This window comes from Pelodiscus sinensis, chromosome 2 (genome assembly GCF_049634645.1).
Source record: "Pelodiscus sinensis isolate JC-2024 chromosome 2, ASM4963464v1, whole genome shotgun sequence".
Lineage (NCBI taxonomy): Eukaryota > Metazoa > Chordata > Testudines > Trionychidae > Pelodiscus > Pelodiscus sinensis.
Window position 1 is genome coordinate 233849959 of NC_134712.1, and position 27659 is coordinate 233877617.

The 27659-nt window shown below is 39.9% G+C and overlaps 1 long non-coding RNA gene across 1 annotated transcript in view; it reads right to left on the reverse strand.

Moving 5' to 3' along the window:
- LOC142826852 (uncharacterized) overlaps nt 1-27659 on the reverse strand; it is a 70365-nt gene that overhangs the window by 8998 nt on the left and 33708 nt on the right. The gene's annotated exons all lie outside the window — the stretch shown is intronic.

Genomic DNA, 27659 nt, shown 5'->3' on the forward strand with positions numbered 1-27659 from the left:
CTGGTCAGATGATAAGAGAACACTTGCCCCCCTCTCAAAAAACATAAAAAATAAAAAAGGAACCCTTGAGCTTTAGAGGAGGAAAGGTGAACATTTGTTTACCTGGTGTCAGAGCTTCTGAGCTGCTGATCCTATGGAGTATCCTCTGGAGCAGGACTACTCAAAATATGGCCCGTGGGCTGCATGCTGCCCATGGCCCTTTTGTTTGTGGACAGCAGTGTGGTTTGTGTTCATGCAGGGCTCAACACGAGGCCCGCAGATGGGATCCTTTGAACATGGCCTCCACTGGAAACACGCTCCACAATAGAGCTCCACAATCAATATAATGGCCTTCTGACAATTTGTGTTTTAGAAGTTACATCCCTGGGCTGTCATTGCTCATTAAAAGTGCTGTCATATGGGTGGAAATCGGGTAAGGATTGCATTCTATAAATACCAGTAGAACTGACTTAAATGGGGCCTGCGTGTTGTGTAGTCTTGCCTTAATCTTTGTACTCATGCCCATCAGTGTGAAAGAAGCTATTTGCATATATTTGTATATATATTTGCATATACATGCAACCACACTTATGTGCTGTGAGTATCATTGTGGCCCCCGGGGCTTCCGAAGTTGAGTATCCTTGCTCTGGAGCTTAAAAGCTATGTTTTCACTTGCACATCTCTGCAAAAGCATTGCTGTTAAGAGCTGTATGCTCCTTGTGGTAATGATTTTCTATTTGCTATGAAACTTCCGAGTTTTACCACAAAAAGTCATGTCAAGTGTAGATGTTCCTGTGGTTTTTGTGCAAAAAATGGGACTTTTTGCATTTTAAATGGCAAGTGTAGGCATGCTCTAAGAGGACAAACTTCAGTTGATGAGAGAGAACCTAAAAACTTGAAAGCTTGACTCTCCCACCCACAGAAGTTGGCCCAATAAAATGTTGGCCCAATAAAATGTTGGCCCAATAAAAAACCTTATCTAGATTGTCTCTGTGTGAGTCATGGCTGTTCCATAAAAATGAAAAAAAAAATGTTTCAGGTTGTCTTGAAATTAAAATAAACATTTTAGGTAACCCAGAAAGTTGAAAAAATAATTTAAGACAAAACAAAAACATTTTCTTCTGCCTGAAATGAAACATATAATTTTGATTTTGAGCATTTTTAACTTAAAAAATATAATTAAAGGAAATTTCAAAGCAAAAGGGTATTTTGAATCAAAACATTTTGTTTAAAAATATCAAATTCAAATATTTAGAATGTTTTGAACACTTTGGCAACAGCGGCACAAATTTGTGAAATATTTTGCAGCTGTGTAATGCACATTTTTCACTGAAAAAGTTTGAGAAAAAAATTTGCTCAGCTACAGAACAAGCAAATACTTGGAAAAAGGAAAATGTGCAATGCACTTTTTAGACATTTATATATGTGTGTGTGTGTGAATATATATTTTACAAAACACATGATAACACTAAGGGTGCATCTACACTGCACTACTTCTCCAGAAGAACTGCCGTTATTCGGGAAAAACAATATTAGTGTCCACATAGGAATTGTATAATTTCAAAAGAAAATAAAAATAACGGAAAGCTTTTTCCACAAGGAATAAGGCTTCTTCCAAAAAAGCTCTTTCAGAAGATGGTGTGTGTGGATGCTCCACTGCTGCTATGTCAAAATAGCTCCTCACCAGGGCCATTCTAAAGTTATTCCTCCCCAGTGGCTCCTGGGGCTCTAAATCGAGATAGCACGTCCACATTAGGGGAGCCTGCCTCAGACTAATGTTGAGGCTTCCTTGTAGTGTGGACGCTCTATTTTGAAATAAGCTTGCAGTGTAGATGTACCCTAAGACTTGAAGATTCTTCCATTGGACTCGGTGCTCCCTTTTTTCACTGAATTCAATGGGATCTGGAATTGGACCCTTCTCAGAGCAAAATAAATGAAAATGATAATAAAATTAGATTTCTATACAGTTGATGTTTCCTAAAGAAAGAGAGGGCTCAGCTCTAGGCACACTCATATCAGAATCTTGTTACGCAGTAATAAAAAGGAAATATAATGAAAGATTTCTGAAATTCCTGTGGGGAGATTTAAAGAACAGAAATTTCTTTCTTTGGGGATTTTCACCAAATGTCGGTTAATTATTCCTGACATTTATTCTGAGATCCCATAGCAAAAGAGCACATGATAGTCAAGATTTAAGAAACTAATAATAGCCCATTTAAAATATTTATTGACTTGGATCTTGGGATATGAAATTGAGTTTTGTTTTGTTTTTTCATATCTGAGAACTCTGCAGCTGTGCTATTGTATACCTCTGAGAACTCAAAGATAATAACAAGCAGTAGCTGCTGAAAAGCCCTAGTGAAAAAGACAATTCCACTTACTGTACATCTATTACACATTGGTTATAAGCACATTGTACTAGTCTATTTTCAGTATGTAAATTGCAGTGAACTCTTTGCCTACTTGCATACACAAAGTGATTTTTCAATGTTATATTGAGTACCCATTTATAGGAATGCAGATTACCTTGGAAAAAGGCAGTAAATAGAACATTGATTTTCATATTCATTTTGTTTCATTAAAGTATATATCACCAAAGATGAAAAAGCAACTAATCAGAAGTTAGGATAGAAAAGCGATTTTAAAAATATGCAAAGCATTTGAAAATTAGATTTCCAGTTTACACTACATCAACAAAAACAATCTTACTATTTCTATCTCCAATGGGATGAGGCATCTGGAGTTAAATATTGATCTAGGTTAAAAACAAAACAAAAAATCGAAACAGTCTACAAAATGTGAAATGTATAGGTTTGACATACTAGTCACATTTGATTGTGGGATAACCATCTCAGACTAAAGTACTCAGACATAAAGGGCTTGATTCACTCACAGCAGGGTAAGGCTAATTCCACAGATGCCAATGAAGGTGCAGTAGGAAGATAAAGATCCACATTGGAGAAGGATGTCTGAGTCAAAAATTTGATTCTGAGTTCCTGTGTTTGTTCTGGAGTGCAACGCAGTCTGCAGTGCCAGGACATTCAGGTAGTCTGCCTTAACATCCCCACTGGTCACCCGATCACCCAGAACCAATGAGACCCAGTGCCTGAGATTCCATGACCCAGTACAGGGTCGGGACCCATAGTTTGAGAACCACTGATTCACAGTATACTCTAGTGCAGTTCTTCTCAACCTTTTTTTATAAAGTACCCCTTTCAAAAAAAAGTATAAGTACTCCCAGTACCTACAGTTTTCAGACACACATTTTTTTTCTACCATTGCAACACAGTCATTTAAACAACTTAATCGTAGCTGGGTGAGTGATGAAATGTTTAGGTATAAAAAGTACAAAAATAATAAAGTGCTGTAAAACTTAAAACAAAAAATCAGTTCTCCAAATTTCAGTTGTGTGACATACTCCCCCCCCCCCCCCAGACTTCTCTCAAGTACCCCTAAGGGTACTTGTACCACTGGTTGAGAAACACTGCTCTAGTGCAGCAGGGACAAGTATATAGTAAATATTTGTGATGCAGTTAGTAACACCACTTAACATAAGATTCTCAGCAATGTTTCTGTTTTCAGGTAATGAGAAGATTCCTTCAAGCTGTCTTACTCATAGCCTTTTATCTGCCATATGATTCCCATCAATATGATACTCTTTATGCCATTTGTATGTGCTTTTTCTCATCATAAAAGGAGCAGTGTAATTATGCTGGGGTTTGCCTCATGAAACCTAGCCAAAAATGTATGAGATTTCATACCCCTGAATTTCAAAAATTCCTTACCATATTGAGACATTCTAATGGAACCCTTTCAGTAATTCCACTAATTTGAAAATGCCAAAAAAGGGGTGTGTAAATTCATGGAGGAGTTTTCCAGTTTATTCACTAGCACTAGCACCCAATTCAGTCTGTATTCCCATTGTCTTCAACATTCCTAAGGGTGGAATTCCTCTAAAGAGGGCCAGCACAATACAAACCAATTAAGTTGGATATAAGTCCAAATTGTATTATGTTTGTATTGCTCCTCTGTGCATGGTAAATTTCACTTGACACAAAGTCTGAATGTCTAAAAAGAAGGTGCCATAAAAGCAGATCAGCTTCTTTCTTGCTGTAAAGAATGACATACATATATTCTGAGAGTCATGAGCACTTTTTCACTACATGGCACAAATGTGCTGTCATTTTTGTTGTTGTTTCTGTGATGTATACTCTAAAGATGATAGTGCCTCAGAATATGACCAAGACTAGCTAGCCATGACATATATACATGAATAGCAATCCCTCTTACAACTATTTTCCCAGGTTTCTAAGAACCTTTGGACCACATTTGTGACTGAGTAAATCCATTGAAATCTGGACTAACACAGTGATGCAGGCCCTATATTTAAATTTTAGGGAATAATGATATTGCATGTGTTACCCCCACCCACATTTGAAGCACATTTTGCATTCACAGCTAACAAGAAGAAGAGTTAAATGTGTTCTTGATTGAGAAAATACTTCAGGAATAAGGCAATTATTTTCTTGGCTACTTGTTTTGATTCTTTCCCCCCCTGGTTTTAGTTTAGGCCTTCCAGGAATTTGGAGCTTTAGAGAATCTCATTTTGTTTATGGCATAATGCACTCAGCACTGTAGTCGATTGGTAAATCTTCCATTTACATTTCCTGTGCCTATTATTAATCTTTAGAGTGCAGCACTGTAGAGAAAGTAGTTAAGGAGCTTACAGGAGGCTAACTGGCTGTATGCAAAGTCTCATGCGCCTCCTATGACAGCCTGACAAGCTTGTCTTATTAGTGAATATCAAGGATTGTGGCTCATTTCTTAGCAACGCTAACAGGTTCTCCCTTCACATGCCGAATACGGTTTGTCAAAAACAGCTTATTAAAAAATATGAAAGATATTGTTCTTTAAGCCTATTCTTTTTTTTTTAACCATGTTCTCTGAAGTGACCTTCACCATATGACTCATGATAAAATATAATCTCCCTTCAAATACTTTATGTATTCACTTCATGCATTTTAAACATTCGGGCTACTTTAAATGCAGTGCCCTCCATCAGGAAGTGTGGTGTCAGCTGGATTCTGCATGTGCTCCTCTATAAAGTTTCTGTGATAATGCAAATATTTACTTCCTCCTTTGAATCACAATCATTAAGGCAACTGGCCCCAACCCCCATGCTCTGCAACATTATTAAATGTAAATAAAGCAGGAAGACCAGTGAACACAATAGGAAGACCATGAAAAATGAGCAAAATATATAGAACCTGTTGCATTATTGAAAGGGGGAAATAGGATTTTAGAAAGGAAATGGTGAAGAAAGAGTTTGTACATGAAAAGAATCATCTTTTTATGAAATCCTTGCAGCCAGAGGGAATTAAAGCGCCATTAGCTTGTCACATCTGTACTGTACTCCATAGAGGCAGGGAGAAAAAGAGTTTGTGTTGACCATGGGATTTCCAGCTCTACGCTCTCATCTCCTATACAAAGATATCTCACTGACATTGGTGAAGATGTATAGGCATGGATCTGGGTCCAAACTGTACCAAAGACCAGGGTGTTTGGAGGTGGGATATTAGTTGCTTGAAACCATCTCTTTTCCAAGGTGCAGAATACATTCATATGACTGTGTAGATGTTCAAATCAAATTCTGTCCATAATAAGTGGGGATATTTAAGGAAGCAACAATAATATTTATGATAAAATATTAGGTATGTGTGAAGTTTTTCACCTGATTTGAACATTGTAGGTTTGTAGATAGTAACCGTACATGGAGCTTTTGTGAAGCATCTCACTAAATAGTGTTTGGAGAATGCAGGAAGGCCTTTCAGTTTAAGTCCACATTTCTTATGGTGGATAGTAAACCTGCAACATCCATATTTTGCCTTGTGTTTTTTACCCTAAAGTCAGAAAGACACATTATCCACAATCATGACTAGAGATGGAACTAATTGTTAAAATCCTTGTTCCAGTATAGATAGAGAAGTTTTGGATTTTATAGCCAGACAAGATTATTCTAATGTAAAATTTCAAGAAAAAATGTACTAGAAATTAGACTTAACCTTTTATAATTCGTTTTTGTTTGGATAGTTTCTTTTACCAGCCATTTGCAATCCCCCTCAGCTCACCCCCTCACAAGTTTCAACCATCTTTATGGCCTTTTCATAATTGAAAATTTCATAATTGACCTAGAATTGGTCCTTCCATGGCAAAGGGCATTGAATGAAAGCTTGCTCTGACACTGCTCACCATTTTCTGCTTTGTGAACAGAGAAATTCAGTTACTTATGTTGAAACCAACCCCTTTCTTAAGCAGTATATTCACCTGAGTATCAAAACAAACAAAAAAAGCCTAAGGTCATTTATACTCAGCCCAAACATCTCCCTCACACCACCACCGTTTTCATCTTTTACTCTTTGTGGTCTCTCTGGTCTCACGGCTACATTTATATCACTATTCTACACACATATATCTCAGATTTTGAATGAGTTAACACAGTGATCTTTTGTGTTAACAACTGCTGTTGTCAGATCTGTTGACTCCTCTTTGGAGCACTTTGGAAATGTTTGGTGACTCAGCTGCTCACTGATATAATCTCAGGTTAGTTTTTCAATGTGTGTTTTAGTAGTGATTTTAGTGAGCTCACAAATTTGAGGGATTAACTCTCTGGAGAGGTGTTTGTTGCCATTTAGCCATGTTAAAAGCACTGGTTAAAAGCTATTATTGCCTTTTTTTTTCTTCATTTCCTTCAATACATTGTGTGTGTTACTGGATTTTGCTTTTGTGTCATCAACTGCATCTTTTAGTCTCTAAAACGAAATGCCGTATCATGTATCATTTCTCCCCTCTTTTTACAGTTGGTGCCATTTCCCTAGATTTCTTTCTTTCTTTCTTTCTTTTTTTCTTTCAAGCAGTAAGCTTTCCTAATGGCAGGATGCATCTTGCTTATGTTCATGATATTCTTTATGACTGTTCCTCATCTGTGACGGAAATGTACTTCCGTTCCTCAGAAATTTAGTGTTATCTTTATTTTATTACTGTAAGTTAATTATGATAATAAATGATGAATCATCATGAGATGATGGCTATAGACAGTTATATTTATACAAATCAATCCTGCATCATATTGTTTATCTTACATTATAATTTTTCCAATGTCCCTTCAGATTTTGAATCTCTTTCTTACAGTATCCCCCACATCACAGCAGGTTGAAATTATTTATTATTGGTATGTTTTTAAAAGGAAATGAATCTATAAATAGAATACAGATGTGTATTCCTACAAAAGCATTTTCATGTAAGCATATATATGTCAGCATGCTATACAGTAAGTATACTTCTTGACATAAGTAATTTGATACATTTTTAGAGCTATGTTACACTTAGTGGTATCTGATATTGCAATTAGGTTCCTCTTTGCTCTAATCATCACCAATAGTCCACTTGTCAGAATATGAGATTGTTCATGAAAAATGTCTGATTACTCTAGGATGTTTCCTTTGTGTTCATCCCAAACCCTCTCAAATGTGGCAGGATTGCATAGACAGGCCCTTTTTAAATGTGCGTGAAATACAAAAATCCAAAATACAGCTTTTCAACTGAGAATTAAGAGATAATACTACAAAGAGCTCCTTTGCCCCCTATGAGCTATTGTACAACTGCCCTTGTGAAAAAAACACACATCATTAAAGCTTTGGAAATGAATTTGACTGTGGTGAAAAGTGCATGTGTGTGTGGTGAAAACTTGTCTTCTCAACCAACAGAAATTGGCCCTGTAAAAGATAAAAAGATACCCACTTTGTCTTTTTTTTCTTAATTGCAATTTGTAACTGCTTCTGTTCTTGGTTGTCTGTGAAGAGTACTGAATTTGAATTCAGTTTCCATGAAGTAAATATATTATTTCCAACCATTGATAAACTCTTGGATAACCAAATTATCGGTGACTCATGAACAGAGTTCCTAGTTATCAGGTGACTTCCATGAGAGGTGGGTAGGAAGTGCTGTGTGATTAGGTCAGTCAGACTGGCAAATGGCTAGGAGGTTTGTGAAAAATCCATGTCAGTTACAGGCATTCTAGTACATCATGGACGGGAAGACATGCTGCACAAATGGTCTTGATGGGAGGGCTTTGGCTTCCTCAATCATGGGAACAAGGTCTGCTGGGAAGAGAGATCGGCCACCTCATCAAGAAGGGGAACACCATCTTTGTGTATCAACTCACCAGTCTAGTAAGGAGGCCTTTAAATTAGATGTAACTGAACACACCCCCATATTCACATCCTACACACTAGTGTAATAATCTTTGTAGAAAATATGCGTTGTGAGGTATCATTTGAAAATGATCAACAAAGCATAGTGAAATGTATGTGGTAATTGTATATGTAAAATTATTGATTTCCCTGTTTGATGTTGGTAGCACTTGTCCAAACCCAGGTAGCCCTAGCTGGACAAGAGTAGCTAAGCAGGTCTATTTTAAACAAAGGAATGTGTGCTTATTTTAATTTATTTATTAGTAGCAAACAGGATCCTGAAGACAGCAAGGAGACAAAGCAAATCTGCACTTCAGCATACACAGGGAAGAAGAAAGAGCACAGGGGAACTTTCATCTCTAGGCTCCATGGCACCTTCTTTACTGTTTGAATGTACTTTACTTTGAGAGGTAACCCTCAGATGAATCCATGTTAATGAGGGACTGGACTATAAAAGTGAGGGGCAAAACTACCTCTGTCTCTGTCTCTCTCTCTCAACTAAGAAGACAAAGTAATCAGATTTGTGGATTTTGGAGGCAGATCCTGATCTCAAAATTACCTTTGCCCTGTTACTGAGAACATGGAATGATTTAATGTTGAACCAACCCTAGTTAGTTAAGTCTTAGCTACCAGGAACCATTTTTATAATAATCTTGTAACCATTTCTGAATTTAATGACTTGTACTATCTTTTTGTATTTAAATTAATTTGTCTTATTCTTTACATAAAAAATAGTCAAGTACTGTGTTAAACTGAATTGTTTGGTAATGGCAGTTAAAATAGAAAATTGTCTTTGGCAGGGCAGAGGATCTCTAAAATCGGAACTGTCCAACACACACGTTTTAGAGAAAAATATGGACTCAGGGTATATCTACACTGTAGGGCTGTGTCTACACTGGCATGAATTTCTGGAAATGCTTAAAACGGAATACTATTCCGTTTTCAGTTTTTCCAGAAAAGGAGCGTCTACGTTGTCAGGCGGCTTTTCCGGAAAAGCCCTTTTTCCGGAAAAGCATCCATGGCCAATGTAGATGCGCTTTTCCGGAAAAGAGCCCCGATCGCCATTTTCGCGATTAGGGCTTTTTTCCGGAAAAGACTACTGGGCTGTCTACACTGGCCCTTTTCCGGAACAGTGTTCCAGAATAAGGACTTATGCCCGAGCGGGAGCAGAATAGTTTTTCCGGAATAGGGGCTGATTTTGTACAGTAGAGCATCGTTGCTTTTCTGGAAATTCAAGGGCCAGTGTAGACAGCTCGCAGCTTATTCCAGAAAAGCGGCTGATTTTCCGGAATAAGTGGCCCAGTGTAGACACAGCTGAGATGTTTTCAGGAAAACCAGCCATTTTTCCCAGAAAAACTACACTTATGTCTACACTGTTATTGCATTCTTTTGACAGAAAGTTGAAAGAACACAGGGGTTTTTCTGACAGTGGTAAGCCTCTTTCTACGGGGAAGAAGCCTTTTTCCAAAAAAGCTTTTTCAGAAAAAGGTGTGTGTGGACAGCGAAGAGAGTGTTTTTTTGAAAGAAGACACCTCCAGGGAAAAGCACAGGTGCCCTGGTGGCCACTCCGTCCACAGTAATCACACCTGAAATGTGAGATAGTGTCCAATCAACGTGGATGCTATCTTTCAAAAAAAGAGATCATTTTTTCATTGTGCTTTGCTGTGTACATGCTCTCTTTTGAAAAAAGGTTTTCCAGAAGAGCTCTTCCAGAAAAGCTTCTTCCAAAAGAAGCTTGCAGTCTAGACGTAGCCTTAGAGTGAGTTGGAGTCACCCCACTACTAGTAACGGAGGGTATGTCTACACTACCCCGCTAGTTCGAACTAGTGGGGGTAATGTAGTCATCCACACTTGCAAATGAAGCCCGGGATTTGAATTTCCCAGGCTTCATTTGCATGAAGCCGGCTGGCGCCATTTTTAAATGCCGGCTAGTTCGGACTCCTTGCCGCGTGGCTACACGTGGCACGGACTAGCTAGTTCGGATTAGGCTTCCTAATCCGAACTAGCTGTACACCTCGTTCCATGAGGCCGGCCGGCTTCATGGAAATGAAGCCCGAGAAATTCAAATCCCGGGCTTCATTTGCAAGTGTGGATGACTACATTACCCCCGCTAGTTCGAACTAGCGGGGTAGTGTAGACATACCCTCCGTTACTAGTAGTGGGGTGACTCCAACTCACTCTAAGGCTACGTCTAGACTGCAAGCATTTGCAAGTGCGGATGACTATATTACCCCCGCTAGTTCGAACTACCCTAAGGCGGGTAGAAGCCAGAGAGCTGACTGGAGTATTGCCAACAGGGTGCAGCTATATATTGATACTCAGGGTGTGATCGTCATGCTCTCTGGCTGTTTGTGGGGAGCACAGGTTGTGGAGTTGCAGCAGGAGAGCTTTGTGAGGCACCCAAGGATTCAGGAAAATTAGTGATACAACCCCTCACTATTCTGATTTGCACCTTGGATTGTAATACTTGATTCAAAGAGAACAACATGAAAAACCCACACTTAAGCACAAGAATGGTGACTATAACATAGACTTCCATGTTAAAGAGGACATGGAAAATTTACCATAGGATCATAAGAGCAACAAAAGTTATTAGTGGGGAATTCTGATTAACATCTTGTCATTGCTACACAAATGTAATGATTGTGGAGAAGAACTGGAAGAGTTAGTACCTAGACTACTTTATGACTCCGTTGGTGTTGGAAATTTGGTGAGGTAAATCTTATGACTGTAATACTGGTATAGAGGTATAGCTTGTTTCATAAGGGAAGGCAGGAGGAAAAGAGTGAAGGTCTTGCATTACACAGCAAAATATGTATACTTTTTTCAGACATCCAGAAAGAGGTGAGAGGCAGACCAGTTGAATGTTCCTGGGTAAAGATAAAATGAAAAAAATAAGGTTGACAACATGATTAGGGTCTACTAAAGACCACCAACTCAGGAAGAGGAGATAAATGAAGAATTCAGAAAAACAAATAAAAGAAATATGCAAGGTGCATGACTTAATAGTAACAGGGGACTCTAATACCCAAATATCTGATGGTAAAGTAATAGACAAAATGTGCAGTAAGTATTTGGAAAGTACTGGGGACAAGTTTTTATTTCAGAAAGTGGATGAAGGATCCAGGGAGACTGCCATTATACACTTATCTCTGACCAATAGGGAGGCAGTGGTTGCAAATCTGAAGGTGGAAGGCAATTTGTATGAAAGTGATCATGAAGTGATAGATTTCATGATTCTAAAGGAAAGGAAGCAGTGACAGCAGCAGAATAAGGACAACAGACTTCAAAGAGGCAAACTTCAAGAAACCCAACTGGTGGTTAAGCTCCCAGGGAAGAAAATCTAAGAGATAAAGGAGTCCAGGAGACCTGGCAGTTTCTTATGGAGACAATATTAAATAGACAATTGACAGCTATTCAGTTGTAAAGAAAAGACAGGAAGAATAGTAAGCTGGCAATAAACAGTCCTTGATGGAATAAAAATGTTGAAAAAGAAACCCTACAAAAATGTGAAGACACAAAAAAATTGCTAAGGATAGGATAGGAACACAAGCATAATTATGCAGGGACAAAATCAGAAAGACTAAAGTTCAAAATCAGTAATAACTTGCAAGGGACATAAAAGAAAATAAGAAGAGCATGAAAAAGTAATGAAGGAAGTGTATGTCCTCTACTCAGTGGGGAAGAAGAGGTAATAATTGATTACCAAAAAATCAGTGGCGTTTAATGCCCATTTTATTTCATTCTCCACTACAAGAATTAATAGGGACCAGGTACGCAGCACAATTAGTATTAACAATGGAGAAGGAATATAAAACAAAAAGGAAACTAAAAAGTTAAATTATATTTAGACAAGTTAGGTGTATTAAAATCATCAGAGAGTAATGAAATTGATACTTGAGTATTTAAAAACCACCCAAAAAAATCTTAGAACTGTTCACAATTATCTCAGAGAACTCACGGAGGATGTTTGTTCCCAGACAACTGCAGGACAAACACACTACCCATATTTAAAAAGAGGACCCAGGGAATTATAAACCAGTCAGTCCAGCCTCAATAACTGGAAAAACTCTGGAACATATTATAAAACAATGAGATTGTAAGCACCTAGAGAATAATCAGGATATAAGTGATAGCCAGAATGTATTTGTCAAGAACAAATCATGCCAAACCAATCTAATTTTCTTCTTTGATGGGGTTACTGGACAAGTCATTAGGGAAAAGCAGTAGAGGTGACATATCTTGTTTTTATTGAGGCTTTTGACACATTTCCACATTACAGTCTCATAAGCAAACTACAGAAATGTGGGGTAGATTAAATTATTAGAAGGTGGGTATTATAAAACTGGTTGAAAGGCCATACTCAAAATAGTTATCTAGGGTTCATTGTCAAAATGGAAAGACATGAGTAGGACAGAGTGGTCAATTCTATCAGGTACAATTCAATATTTTCACTAATGACTTGGACAATCATAGAATTCTAGGGCTGGAAGAGATCTCAGGAGGTGATCCAGTCCAGCCCCCTGCCCGAAGTAGGACCAACCCTAATTAAATCATCCCAGCCAGGGCTTTGTTAAGCCCGGACTTAAAAACCTCTAGGGATGGAGATTCTACCACCTCCCTAGGTAACCCATTCCAGTATTTCACAACCACCCTCTTAGGTTATGTCTACACTACAAGGTTTTTGTGTAAAAATGACCATTTTTGTGCAAAAACTGGCAGAGCATTCACACCTCAAGTGCGTAAATTGAGAGGACAGAGGGCTTTTGCCAGTAGAGTTATTCCTTTCCCCACAAGAAATAACTCCTTTCTTGCGCAAAAAGCACAGGTACTCCAATGACCATTCTGTTAATGGCCATCAGAGCTTTCTTGCGTGAGAGTGTCCATGCAGTGTGGACACTCTCTTGTGCCAAAGCACATTGGTTTTGCGATGCGCTTTTGAGGTGTGGATGTGCTTTTGCAGAAGATCTCTTCCATAAAAAGCTTCTTGCACAAAAACCCTGCAGCATAAACAAAGCCTGAGTGAACATTTTTTTCTAATATCCAACCTAGACTTCCCCCCCACTGTAACTTGAGACCATTGCTCCTTGTTCTGCCATCTGTCACCGCTGAGAACAGCCTCTTTCCATCTTCTCTGGAACCTCCCTTCAGGAAGTGGAAGGCTGCTATCAAATCCCCCCTCAATCTTCTCTCATGCAGACTAAATAAACCCCAATCCCTCAGTATCTCCTCATAGGTCATCTGCTCCAGCCCCCTAATCATATTGGTTGCTCTCCGCTGGACCCTCTCCAATGTGTCCACATCCTGCTTATTAATATGCTTATTAAATGTACAGATGATTCAAGCACTTTGGAAGACAGGACAAAATGGGAAATATCTAGCTAGGTGCCTAAAATATCTGAGATTATAATGTATCACAAACAGAATATGAGCTAATAATGTGACGCAGTTCAAAAGAAATATTATTCTGGGGTGTATTATCAGTCATGCTATATGCAAGATGCAGGAGGTAATTGTCCTGCTCTTCTGAGGTCTACATGGGCCTATGTCACCTCCACTCCAATTCATTGGATGAAGTGGGTTTTACACACAAAAGTTTATTCCCTGATAAATCTGTTAGTTTCTAAGGTGACACATGACTCCTTGTTGTTTTTGTAGATGCAGACTAACAATTGTCCCTCTGGGTATGTCTACACTAGCCCCCTAGTTCGAACTAGGGAGGCTAATGTAGGCATTTGAAGTTGCAAATGAAGCCTGGGATTTAAATATCCCGGGCTTCATTTGCATCTTCCCGGGCGCCGCCATTTTTAAATGTCCCTTAGTCCGAACTCCGTGCCCACGGCTACACGCGGCATGAAGTTGGTAGTTCAAATTAGGATCTCTAATTCGAACTACCGGTACACCTCGTTCCACGGAAACCATATTTAAATCCCGAGCTTCATTTGCAACTTCGAATGCCTACATTAGCCTCCCTAGTTAGAACTAGGGGGCTAATGTAGACATACCCTCTGAGACAATTCCAAACTGAATTTCCAAATTGTATTTTTTCTGCATTTTGTGTTCTAAAAACAATGTTGACATTTTGTCCTGATGGAAGTTCAGATTTTGGACTACCTCTAGTTAGAAAAAAGACATTTAATGTAAGTCAAAGAAGATAATATTTAGTTTAATTTCTTTTGTTTTTTCAGTGTGACTATCAGAAGTTCAGGGGTGTCTTGATCTTTGGTTCATTACTAAGAAGCCAATAAAGTAAACATATGTGAATCTAAATGTACACAGCGTGAGTCTCTGATAAATAAGAAGGATTATTAAAAACCACAATTATGGCTGTAATTTTAATTTAATGAAAGAGACTATTAAAGCATATTAACCAAAAATACTTCTCCATGTATACAGGCAGTCCCCGAGTTATGCGGATCCGACTTACGTTGGATCCGCAGTTACGAACAGGGTTTTTCTCACCCCGGAGGACGGGAGCGGCGTCTGCCCTAGGCTTCCTGGAATCAGCCGCTGATCAGTTTCAGCAGCTGACTTGGGGATGCCTGGGGTTCTTAAGTTGAATCTGTATGTAAGTCGGAACTGGCGTCCAGATTCAGCCAGTTGAAACTGATCAGCGGCTGATTCCAGGAAGCCGGGGGCAGAGCAACTCTGCCTCGGGCTTCCTGTAGTCAGCCGCTGGTCAGTTTCAGCAGCGGCTGAATCTGGATGCCAGTTCCGACTTACATACAGATTCAACTTAAGAACAAACCTACTGTCCCTATCTTGTACGTAACCCGGGGACTGCCTGTAGCACATTTTCTTTATATTAGACATTTTTACTTCAATTAGGGCTGTGTGAGGAGAGAATGCAGGTCTCATAAATTATAATTTCTGGAATCTTGAGAAGCTTAGCTAGCTTTGCACTTTTGTAGAGTTGTTTACAGATTTTCTATGGAATTCTTGGAATCGTTCACTCCTGATTGGAGGCCATGCATTGAAAGGTATGTGTGAAGGGAAGTAATTGAATCAGAGGGGAAAGCAGAGATTAGAACAGCAATTTCCTCCAAAGGGACCCTCCCTGTTTTGAATTTTTAGTAGCTGTCTTTCTGTTATTAACAACCGTACTTAAATCTGACAGGCAAATAATAATGTGGTTATTCATCTCAAAGACAATGGACCAGAATACATTTCTGTCTTTATAAATTAATTTCAAAAGCTAGAAAACAAATTTCATTATAATAAAAAATGAAATGATTTACATTTGGCAAATGTAATCTTTTTATTTATTTTATTTTATTTTTATTGGTAGATAAACACTCTATTTTTCTACAAATATTATTAAGGATTTTGAAGTTTAATAAATAAAGTGAGAATTTCCCTATTTATTAATAACTGCAATGTTTGAAAAGTGACAGTCTGGGATCCCTTTCAAAACTTGCTTGGCCATATTATCTGAGTGCAATCAGTTGTTCAGGTCAAGGACAAAGTTAAAATCAACATTCAGACCCTTTTTCCATTAAAATCCCAAGACTGCTGGCTGAAATAGATGCAGGATTAGCTCCCAAACATAAAATGTAAGAGCTTCACTACAAAAAACGGTTGAAGCCTTTCATGACACAAACAGGACTGGCCCAAATCCAGGTCCTTATCATTTTATGATACTTAGGTCTGTTTGGATATTTCATTGTGTGGAATCCTTGTCAGGGAATAACTCATTTTCAACATTTTGTTCTTGAATAACTGATCATGGTGATGATATCTGAAGCAGGGTTGCCAACTGTCAGTAAATTTAATAGACAGTCCATCAAAAAAGCTAAAATCGGACCTCTCCATAAAATCCATCAAAACATTTAGAGATCAATAAATAAACACCAAGCTTTGCAGTAGAGCTGAGGAGTCCCTCCCCTTACTCCTGTAAGTTGAGTGGTCCTTAAAAAAAATTTTCAGCAGTTGGCATCCCTGATCTGAAGCCCATTATTACACACAGAATTAACCCCAAAATGAAAGAATGCCAAACAAGTGAAAATGTATCTCAGTGTGCTAGGATCATATCTCATAAAGCCGTAGTCACCAACCAGTAGATTGCGATCTACCGGTAGATCTCAGGGGCTCTAAGAGTAGCTCTTGAGCCCTCTCTGAACTGCGCATGTGCGCAGTACATTTACATTAGATTTCCTCATGTAATGTAGGCAGAGCTTCAAGGAAGGGGCGGGGCAGTAGATCTTCGCCTGTTCTGAGACTTAAAAAGTGATCTTGGGTGTAAAAAGGTTGGAGACCACTGTTAAAGTATCAACTTGTTAGTCTTCCTACATATGCAGATATAATTAGGGTATGTCTGCTCTACAGAGTTTTGTTGGAAAAATGGCCATTTTTCTGACAAAACCTGAGTTACATCCACATTGCAGTTGCATTCTTTTGAAAGTAAATCAAAAGAACAAAAAGTTTTTTCTGGCATTGGTACTCCTTTTTCTATGAGGAAGAAGCCTTTTTCCAAAAGAGCTGTTTCAGAAAAAGGTATGTGGTTAGGGTCCCAAGAATGATCTCAAGGTCAAGCTCATGCAGGAGCAGAAAGGCAGCTGGCACAAATTGCTGCAAAAACTACAGCATGGCCATATGGGGCCATCGCATGCCCAGAGGCAGCACTGCTCCATGGCACCAAGAGAAAAGTTGTGGCATCCAAGAAAACAAGGCAACCACAGCAGGCACTGTGAGAGCTTTGCTGTCCCTCAAAGAAGTAGGCAAGCACATGGCAGAAGTAGAGAAACAGCTGTCCGTGGGATCCCTTTAAGCGCGTGTCTCTGCAAGGCTCCGGCACCAGTTCGGAAGCAACTGGTGACCTAAAGCTCTGGCTGAAGTGGTTCCAGGTGGTTTTTTATGTGAGACAGCATCCAATCAGTCTCAACACTCTCTTTTGGAAGAAGTTTTTTCAGAAGATCTCTTCTGGAAAAAGCTTCTTCCGAAAGAAGCCTGCAGTCTAGGTCCCTCACCAAAGGCTCTTGTGTAAATTACATTGCCATGGGATAAGAGGGAAGGTCCTTTCATGGATTGAGAACTGGTTAAAAGACAGGAAACAAAGGGTAGGAATAAATGGCAAATTTTCAGAATGGAGAGGGGTAACTAGTGCCCAGAGTCAGTCCTAGGACCAATCCTATTCAACTTATGCATAAACGATCGAGAGAAAGGGGTAAGCAGTGAGGCAGTAAAGTTTGTGGATGATACTAAATTGTTCAAGATAGTCAAGACCAAAGCAGACTGTGAAGAACTTCAAAAAGATCTCACTAAACTGAGGGTATGTCTATACTACAAAGTTAATTCGAATTAACGGACGTTAGTTCGAATTAACTTTGATAGGCGCTACACTAGCGCTCAGCTAGTTCGAACTTAATTCGAATTAGCGGAGCGCTTAGTTCGAACTAGGTAAACCTCATTCCACGAGGACTAAGCCTAGTTCGAACTTACTAGTTCAAATTAAGGGCTGTGTATCCCCTTAATTCGAACTAGTGGGAGGCTAGCCCTCCCCAGCTTTCCCTGGTGGCCACTCTGGCCAACACCAGGGAAACTCTACTGCCCCCTTCCCGGCCCTGGACCCCTTAAAGGGGCACGGGCTGGCTACGGTGCCCGTGCCAGGTGCAAGCCTGCCAGCACCCAGCCAGCAGACCCTGCACCTGGCACGGCTCGAGCCAGCCACCTGATGCCTCCCAGCCCTCCGCCTCTTCCCGGGACCAGGCTGGCGGCTCTCGGGAGCCTGCCCGGGACAGCAAGAGGCAGGCACCCGCCTGGTCTAGTGCAGACATCGTGGACCTCATCCACGACCTCTTGTGCACTAGGCACAGGAAAGTGGCTGTCTAGGGCAGGAGAGCTGCCAGCCTGGCCACCCAGGAGCAGGTTCGCATGAAAATCAAGGTGGTCCACTGAGACCCCCGACCCTGAGCCCTGAGCTTACAATGGCCGTACCAAAGGTCCATCTACTCCAGTAGCCTGTCTGCCGACAGTGGCCAACCCTAGGTACCCTGGATGGGATGAACCAAAGATAGCCACCAAGCCATTTGTCTCGTGCCATCCCTCTCCAGCCTTCCACAAACTTTGAGCAGGGACACCATTACTACCCCCTGGCTAATAGCACTCCATGGATCCAACCTCCATGAATTGATCTAACTTCTCTTTAAACTCTGTTCTAGTTCTAGCCTTCACAGCCTCCTGCAGCAAGGAGTTCCACAGGTTGACTATTTGCTTTGTGAAGAAGAACTTTCTGTTACTAGTTTGAAGCCTGCTACCCATTCCTTTCCTTTGGTGTCCTCTAGTCCTTCTATTATGGGAACTAATGGAGAACTTTTCTTTATGTACCCTCTCCACACCACTCATACTTTTATAGACCTCTATCATATCCCCCCTCTGTCTCCTCTTCTCTAAGCTGAAAAGTCCCAGTCTCTTTAGCCTCTCTTCATATGAGACCTGTTCCAAACCCCTCTTCATGTTAGTTGCCCTCCCCTCTCCCAGCCTCTCTCTTCCCCTCTCCCACCTCCTTTTCCCAGTCTCCCCCAGTTTTGTTCAATAAAGACAAAACACACGTGTCCTTTATTTTGTACATCAGGAAGGGGGGCTAGGGAGGGGTAAGTGGAAGGAGGTGAGGGAGGAAGGGGGTACGAGCCCCCGATGGGGAGGACTGGGCTGGCTCTGCGGGCTGCTCGGGGTGGAAGTTCTCCTGCAGCCCCCCAATTGTTCCCTCCCTCCGGATGGCAGCCTGCGGCAAGTGCAGCCGGTCTGATGGCCGAGTGCTGCGATGTGTCCAAAGTGGGCACTCAGGGCACTCCAAGCCAGGACTGCTTTGCAAGCGGGGCACCCCTGAGAACTGTTAGTCCGGGTTGGGGGTCGGGTCCTTTTAAGCACAGCCCTCAGCTAGCCTGAGACAGCAGCTCCACGCTCTAAGTCCTACTCTGATGCCCTGCCGGCACTGCTTCCGGCCATCCTTAACCTCTGTTCAGGGTCTACTCAATGTGGACATGCTAGTTCGAATTAGCAAAACACTAATTCGAACTAGTTTTTAGGTTTAGCTGCGCTAATTCGAATTAGCTTAGTTCGATTTAACTAATTCAAACTAAATTAGTTCGAATTAGCGCTGTAGTGTAGACATACCCTGAGTGATTGGGCAACTAAATGGCAAATGAAATGTAATGTGGATAAGTGTAAAGTAATGCACATTGGAAAAAATAACCCCAACTATACATTCAATATGATGGAGACTAATTTAGCTACAACAAATCAGGAAAGAAATCTTGGAGTTATCGTGTATAGTTCTCTGAAAACATCCATGTAGTGTGCAATGGCAGTCAAAAAAGCAAATAGGATGCTAGGAATTATTAAAAAAGGGATAGAAAATAAGACACAGAATATCTTACTCCCCCTATATAAAACTATAGTATAGTTTTATAACTATACTATAAACTATAAAACTACATCTTCAATACTGCATACAGATGTGGTCTCCTTACTTCAAAAAAGGTATTTTGGCATTAGAAAAGGTTCAGAAAAGGGCAACTAAAATCATTAGGGGTTTGGAATGGGTCCAATATGAAGAGAGGCTAAAGAGACTGTTTTTTTCAGTTTAGAAAAGTGGAGACTGAGGGGGGATATGATAGAGGTCTATAAAATCATGAGTAGTGTGGAGAGGGTGAATAAAGAAAAGTTATTTATTTGTTCCCATAATATAAGAACTAGAGGACACCAAATGAAATTAATGGGTAGCAGGTTTAAAACTAATAAAAGAAAGTTCTTCTTTACACAGCACACAGTCAACCTGTGGAACTCCTTGCCAGGCCTTGTGAAGGCTAGGACTATAACAGAGTTTAAAAAAGAGCTAGATAAATTCATGGAGGTTAGGTCCATAAAAGGCTATTAGCCACAGGGTAAGGAATGGTGCCCCTGGCCTCTGTTTGTCAAAGTCTGGAGATGGATGGCAGGAGACAAATCGCTTGATCATTGTCTTTGGTCCACCCTCTCTGGGGCACCTGGCACTGGCCACTGTCGGCAGACAGGATACTGGGCTAGATGGACCTTTGGTCTGAACCACTATGGACATACTTATGTTCTTATGTCTAGACGTAGCCTTAGAAATGGCATAGCAGTAGTTAGAATCCCTGAAGGATCACACCCTAAAAAGATAAATTCATATTCACAAAGGCTTTGTTTTTGTGAATATCAGACTGATAGCTATTCACTTTTGTCATTGAGTTTTCTTGCGGATTGTTAGTGTGCTGAGCTATTAAAGTAATTTCTTTAGTGTTTAGATACAATATTAGAAAATCATATCTTTTTGACTTTTTCAAACAACTCATCATAGATATAATCCAATATGCGAATTAGGATAGAAATATGTATATGACAATTTTGTGTAACATGACAGAAAGTGGTCAACATCAAATGGGATATGGTGTCTTCACTGGCAACTCCAAGGCAGTTCCTTAAAAAATGATTTTAAAAGTAATGAAAATAGTGATTTTAAGCAGCATCTTAAAGAAAGTTGTCAATGGTATCTCCTTTTGTGACAGAAAACTCAAATTATATTTTTATAGTTCTTTTTAAAATTAATGTTCCTAGAATAAGTATAGAAAACCACAAAGCTTTAATTCAGGGATTCTCAAACTATACATCAGGAGCAGTATTCCCTTTAAGCTGTGCACTTGTGCAGCCACACAGGAGAGGTTCAAATGCTGCCCAGCTGATCAGCAGAGCACGCACAGGTTATAGCATTTTTTTTTCTAATGGTGGTGCATATTCACACATGTCTCAGTGTATATAACATTTATTCCACACATGGATGGGAAAAATCTGCACATGGATGGAAAAGATTAAAGAGAACATTGTTCAGGACCCCAAAGTGTGCGTCAGCCCCTTTTTAATGAGGTCACCAGGGCAGGACTAGACTTATTGGGGCCCAGGGCTGAAGCCTGAGCTCCACTGCCCCAGGGGGGAGGTCTCAGATTCTAGGCCCCACATACCCACAGCTTAAACCCTTGGGCTATGGATCCCCTCCCTCCGCACCCGGAACAGTGAACCTTGAGCAGGGTCAGACTTCATTGCCTTCATTCTGGGGTTATGTAATGATTTTCGTTATCAGAAGTGGGCCACAGTGCAATGAGATTGAGAACTGCTGTTTTAATTCCTAGCCCCATCCCTGACAACTGTTACTCATGCCAACTGTCCTTATGTGAGAAATATCATTGGATTCAATAGATTAATTTCATGATTAAAGACTTGGCTGAGTAAAATTTTGCAGGATTAAATTCATAGGGCCACTCCAAATTCCCACTGTAATCAATTAAAACACTCCCTTTAGTATTAATGGGAACTAAATCAGCATGGGCAGCAGGTATAAGAGGCAAGGAGAGGCAATGCCTTCCCTAGGTCTTGGTGCTTAACCTCTCCCCTCTTCCTATCCCTATTTTAACTATTCCTGCAGGCTCTCAGAGCAGGCTATTGCAAACTTGTGAGTCTACTTCCAGAGGGGATCTAGCTTCCAGCTGCCAGCTTAGCATAACTTTGAACCTGTGAAAGAGTCATTAAATGGTAATGAAGCCATTTAATAGGCATGTGTCAACCCAGAGGTATATATGGTTAGTTTCTGAATTGAAAAAAAAGTTGTTTGTGAATTACCGTAATATGACAGGACCTTAGTTTAAAATTTGTTTTCAATATTTTATTAGTTTGTGGCCGAAGACAATAAAATCACATCTCTAAACATTCCTTGTATCACTTTTTAGATGCACAATCTGAGTATACAGCTTTAGCCTTAAATGTCTGGATCGTTAGATATATAGTTGTTTAAATAAATTATTCAAAAGACCACCCTTATCTAATATACACGTTGAATTTTAAATATTATGGTACAAAAAGTTGCTCCCAAAGTCTTCCTTTCCTTTCTGCCCATCCCTGCAGTAATTTCTCTCTTCACTCCATTGTTGAGGAGAGCATTTAAAGGGACAACATCTCTTTTCTTCCAGATAGCTAGAGAAATACATTTCCTTTCTTCTGATTATTTGATGAACTAATAAGAGACCCTTCACCAAAATCAGTAACTTAGTAATATATAAAATTCTTTGTTATGCCTAAAATCTTTGGAAACATATTTTTAACATAAACATATTGGCTATGTCTACACTGCGCCCGTTTGGCACAAGAAATATACAAATGAGGAGAAGCGTGGAATATCGCGGTGCCTCATTTGCATAATTAATGAGGCTCTGTTTATACACAGGAGACTTTTGTGCAAAAGCGAGCCATCTACACGGCTCCTTTTTGCACGAAAAAACCCTCTTGCGCAAGACCCGTTCTTCCGCATTTTTTTCAGGAAGAGCGGTTCTTGTGCAAGAGGGGGGTTTTGCGCAAAAGCCTCTTGTGCAAAAATGGAGCCTAATTAATTATGCAAATAAGACACAGTGATATTCCATGCTTCACCTCATTTGCATATTTCTTGCACCAAACGGGCACAGTGTAGATATAGCGATGGTGAAATTTTAAATACATGCTTTTCTTAAAGCTATGAACTTTGTTATGAACACACTAACCTGCTCAGATTGATTAATTTAAAATAATGTCTTTGTTTCAGTGCTTTAAATATGTAATAATCTGGAATGAATACTTTATGAAGGCTTAAGAGTACATTTAAAATATACAACCATCTTAGAAATACCAATTTAAAAATATTAAATAGAAAGAGCTGCATCATGTATTCCATAGTATTTAATGTTATAGTCAGCAGGACAGCTCACTTACCCTTACTACAAAGTTCTTGCAATAAATCTTTGACCTAATTCAGGGTATATCAAAAAACCTGTGAATGACATTTTTAATCCCCAAATGTAATGCTTTTAATTAAGTACCTTCTTCATGTCCAGTCTGCATGATTCCAACCCTGGCATGCAGTAAAAACAAGCTCCATTTTCTTGAGAAAGAAATTTTAGAAGAGTGTTTATTTTCAAATGTCATTTGCTACATTTGGGTTCAGGAATTTGGCTGAAATGGGTGAGCAGAGAGAAGAGGGAGAAAATGGGGAGGGAACAAGGCCTAGGCAGAATGGAGTGGCAAGGGGCGGAGTATGGGAAAGCCACAGGTTGGGGAGCTCATCTACTCAAGAAGCATCTTCACCCACTCCTCATGTGAATTGGACCACAAGAAAATAAAATGGATATCATATTTCTTTGGTAACAGTTTTTGCCATGCCTAAAATACAGTTTGACTGCGGAGTCATTTTCAGTCATGTGCAGGGTGGCACTTACAGGCACTAGCAACACCTGATTTAAAAAATCAAATGTTTCAAGTTTTGGAGCATATAAGCAGCCGGAAGTTTGAATATTACTACAAAATTTACCTGAACTCTTTGGCATTTACCTGAACTCTTTGCAAAATTGATTGGAAATCTACAGAGGAGAAGGATTATTTACATGATCCTGTATTTATAGGTATTTCCTTTCTTATGGACTGGTCCAAATGGAGCTAAACATGAGCGGCGTTTTATTTGTTTACTTTTTGTTTTTTTTAGCATAAGTTCTTGTAAAAAGTTATATATTAAATAAGATAGGCAAAGTACAAGGGAATTTCCAAGTATCCGCACCAGGTCTACCTATCCCCCTTCCTCTCCCTAAGAAGTATGATGCAAGAATGTGAATAAGAAGGGGACATAGCTAGAGATATATTGCACTTGACAATTCCCACTTGTGGGAAAGCCCATTGGGACCATTGTGGCTGGGTGCAAACTGGAACAGTACTAAAGCTGCTAAAAATTACACCAAAGACAAACTGGTAAATCTGACCCAAGGACCTCTTGTTGCCAATATGCAAAGGGCACAGGGATAGGTCAGGATACAAGCATCTCCTGAGTTGCCCCCCCAAAAAAGGCATGTACGTTTTCTAGTGAAAGTCTGTGTCACGCTGGTCTTCATAGTCATTTTGTGAGATGTATAATAGCAGATGTGAGAGAAGTTATGTGTGTATGCTGAAAATTATGTTCTTTAGGTCTTGTACAGATTGGCCTTCTCTTGTCCAGCACCCTCAGAACCGGAGTTCTCCTGAATAATGGGGGTTGCCAGATGCCTCCAACCCCAGCATTGGCTGCACCCTCACCACATTGCTGGTCCAGGCTGCTCACCCAGATGATTCCAGCTGACTCCAACCCTGGCTGGGGCTGAACTCTTTGCCGCTAGCCCCATGTGGGACTGTGCTCTTGCGCTGAGCGAGCCCCGACGGAGGCTGTGCTTCTCACAGAACCAACCCCAATTGGGGTTGTGCTCCTGGCTGCCAGCCCTTACTACCTCCAGCCCTATTTGGGACTGCACTCCTTGCCACCAGCCATAGCCAGGGCTGTGCTGTCTGGGCTCCCCACTGCCAGTCCAGCTTGGGCTATGATTCTGAACCTAGCCATCCAGGGCTCTCTAGTCCAGCAATATCCATAATCCACCAGACCAAAGACTCCAGATTTTAGAGGTTCAACCTGAAGTTTAAGGCAAATTACTCAAAAGTAGCATGTCTTGGGACAAATTTGTCCAGAAAGGAGGTGGAAGACACTGGTGTACCGATGTGTTCTGTGTCTTTAGCATACTAAGTCAAATAGGAATGAAAAGCTTGTGGACACTTCAGAAGGAAATTAATACAGAGATATAAACAGTACATGTGGGGGAAAACCTTGTTTTCATATGAAACTCAAAGGTTTCATCTGGTATATCTGAAGGCTACATCCACAATACAGGTTTTTTGAGCAAAAACTCACTGAGTCTCCACATCTCAAGAGAATTTTTGCGCAAGAAAATGTATAGTAGAACGGCAGAACAGAAGGCTTTTTGTGGCATAGGTATATCCAATGCTTTTTTGTAAGAAAAAAGGTGCTTTTGAAATGTGGACGTGCTGAAGTTCTCTTCTGCAAAACGCTTCTTGCGCAAAAAGCCTGCAGAGTAGACATAGCCTGAGAGAGAGAGGAAGAGAGAAGAAAGAGACTTGGGGTAAACTATACCGTTGGGCTACGTCTACACTGGCATGATTTTCCGGAAATGCTTTTAATGGAAAAGTTTTCCGTTAAAAGCATTTTCGGAAAAGTGAGTCTAGATTGACAGGACGCTTTTCCACAAAAGCACATTTTGTGGAAAAGCGTCCATGGCCAATCTAGACGTGCTTTTCTGCAAAAAAGCCCCGATCGCCATTTTCACTGTGCTGTTTACACTGGCCCTCTTGCGCAAATGATTTGCGCAAGAGGGCTTTTGCCCGAACGGGAGCAGCACAGTATTTCTGCAAGAACTCTGATGATCTTACATGAGATCGTCAGTGTTCTTGCGGAAATTCAAGTGGCCAGTGTAGACAGCTGGCAATTTTTTCCGCAAAAGCAGATGATTTTGCGGAAAAACTTGCCAGTCTAGACACAGCCTAGGAGATGGGGACTTTCCTGGGAATTAAGTCAAGGCTCTAGAAAGTGTTGTATGGTTTCATCTGAAATGTAACTATTTGTTTTCAATATTCTGACTTGCTATCTTTTGAATCTCTTTTTGACAATCTTATGCTTGGTTGAACTACAGTGGGTCTCCAAGTTGCGAACGGTTGACTTACGACCATTCGCAGTTATGACCAAAGCTGTCGTAAATGGCGGACCGTGCATTACAAAAGCAATCTGCGCTTACAAACAGCGCGGTCACGTGTAACTCTATGGGGTCCGACTTATGAACAAACCGAGTTATGACCAATTGTGGAGGACTGGAAAACAGTGCTTGTGTGGAGACAGAAAGCTGATCCACAGCAGTCACAGAAATACTTTGTCACACTAAGAGCAGGTAGTAACTAGGTGTCTCACAACCCTGAGCTTTTAGAAGGGCTGTATGACTTATAGATTTATTGTAATTCCAAAAAACAGTGTTGGGGAAACCATATTTACACACTAAATCAAAACCAAAGTTTTTTGAACTTTTAGATGAGTTGAAAAGTTGAAAAACATTCATTTGGGGGCCAAAGGGAATGTTTCAATTTGATAAAATTTTGTTTCAATTTTGACTTTTTAATTTTTTAAAAACAAAATTAAAGGAATTTTGGAAAGGAGAAACCATGTCAAACAAAAATCTATGCTTTTCTAATCTATGATACATGAGTATCTCGAAATTGCTATCCCATGTCTTAACAGCAAGCTCATTATTTTGGGCTCGCTATTCCGATGTTCCTGTAAACTTAATTCTAGAAAGAGTAAGAGTCATTTCAGAATAGCAGGTTATTTTGAATTTTAGTTCTGTGAAGATAGCACCAAATTATGAACTAAGCAATTTCAAAATAAGATCGAAATAAGATATGTAATTCACGTAGCTCAAATTGAATATCTTATTTTGACCTATGATGTGATGTTGACGCACTAATAAAGACAGAAGACCCAAATACAATTGCTACCCTTTAACCCACCTGCTATCAAGCCAATGCATGTTTGTTATCTAACTTAAATTCTTGTCAGCAAAGCTATGTGAGCTTTCTCATACTGATTAGATGCCAGTGCTGGCTCTCCCTCTCTCTAATAGCATATGCTGCTACAATAGACCTGCCCTATAAATTCAGAAAATAGCCATATCCACCATCACTTCATGTAGTCAGAATTGAACACAAGGATTATTGATACTCAGTTGATTTTACTGGAAAAAGTACAATAAACTCTAGAAGGAATAATTATTTATTAGTCTGGCCATAGGAAAGACTTTCTTTCTAATTTAAACTGCCGGTTTTATGCCCTGAAATGTAATAGTTTGTATCATTCATTCATTCATTCATTCATTCATTCATTCATTCATTCATTCATTCAACTGTCCATCCAAGGCTATGTCTACACTCCGGGAGAGGCATAAGGATCTTGTGCAAAAAGGGTTTTTTGCACAAAAAGGAAACATCCACGCTGCTTGTTTTTGCGCAAAATCCCTTTGCACAAAAATGGCTCAAATAGATTATGTAAATGAAGCATGACAAAATGCTATTCAGTGCTTCATTTGCATAGTCTGCTGGCAAAAGCCAGCAGGGTAGACAAAACCCAATTGTAGAAGTTCTTACTATCTGCACAAAAGTTTTCTTTTCTGACTTCTGCTAAGCTCTTAGATTCAATGGCGTCTTCTGAGTGAGTTTTAGCAGTTATTTATGTACTGCATACAAAATTATTTCTTTTTATCCATTTGGTGATCCCCTTGTTCTTGGATTGCAAAGAAAATTATAGAAAAACATCTACTTCCCCCCCTCCTTTTACCCTTTATTTCCTGCAACTTTGTTATTTTTATTTGTTCCTAACCTTACAGTCTCAACCTTTTTAATCCCCCTTCATGTGGAATTTTCTCATTGCTAATCTTGTTTCTTCTTTCTAAACTCCTTTTTCCATTATATCATTCAGAGATAGTCAGACAAGAATACAATATGCCAAGTGAGGTTGTGACATTATAAAATGATATTATATTCTCT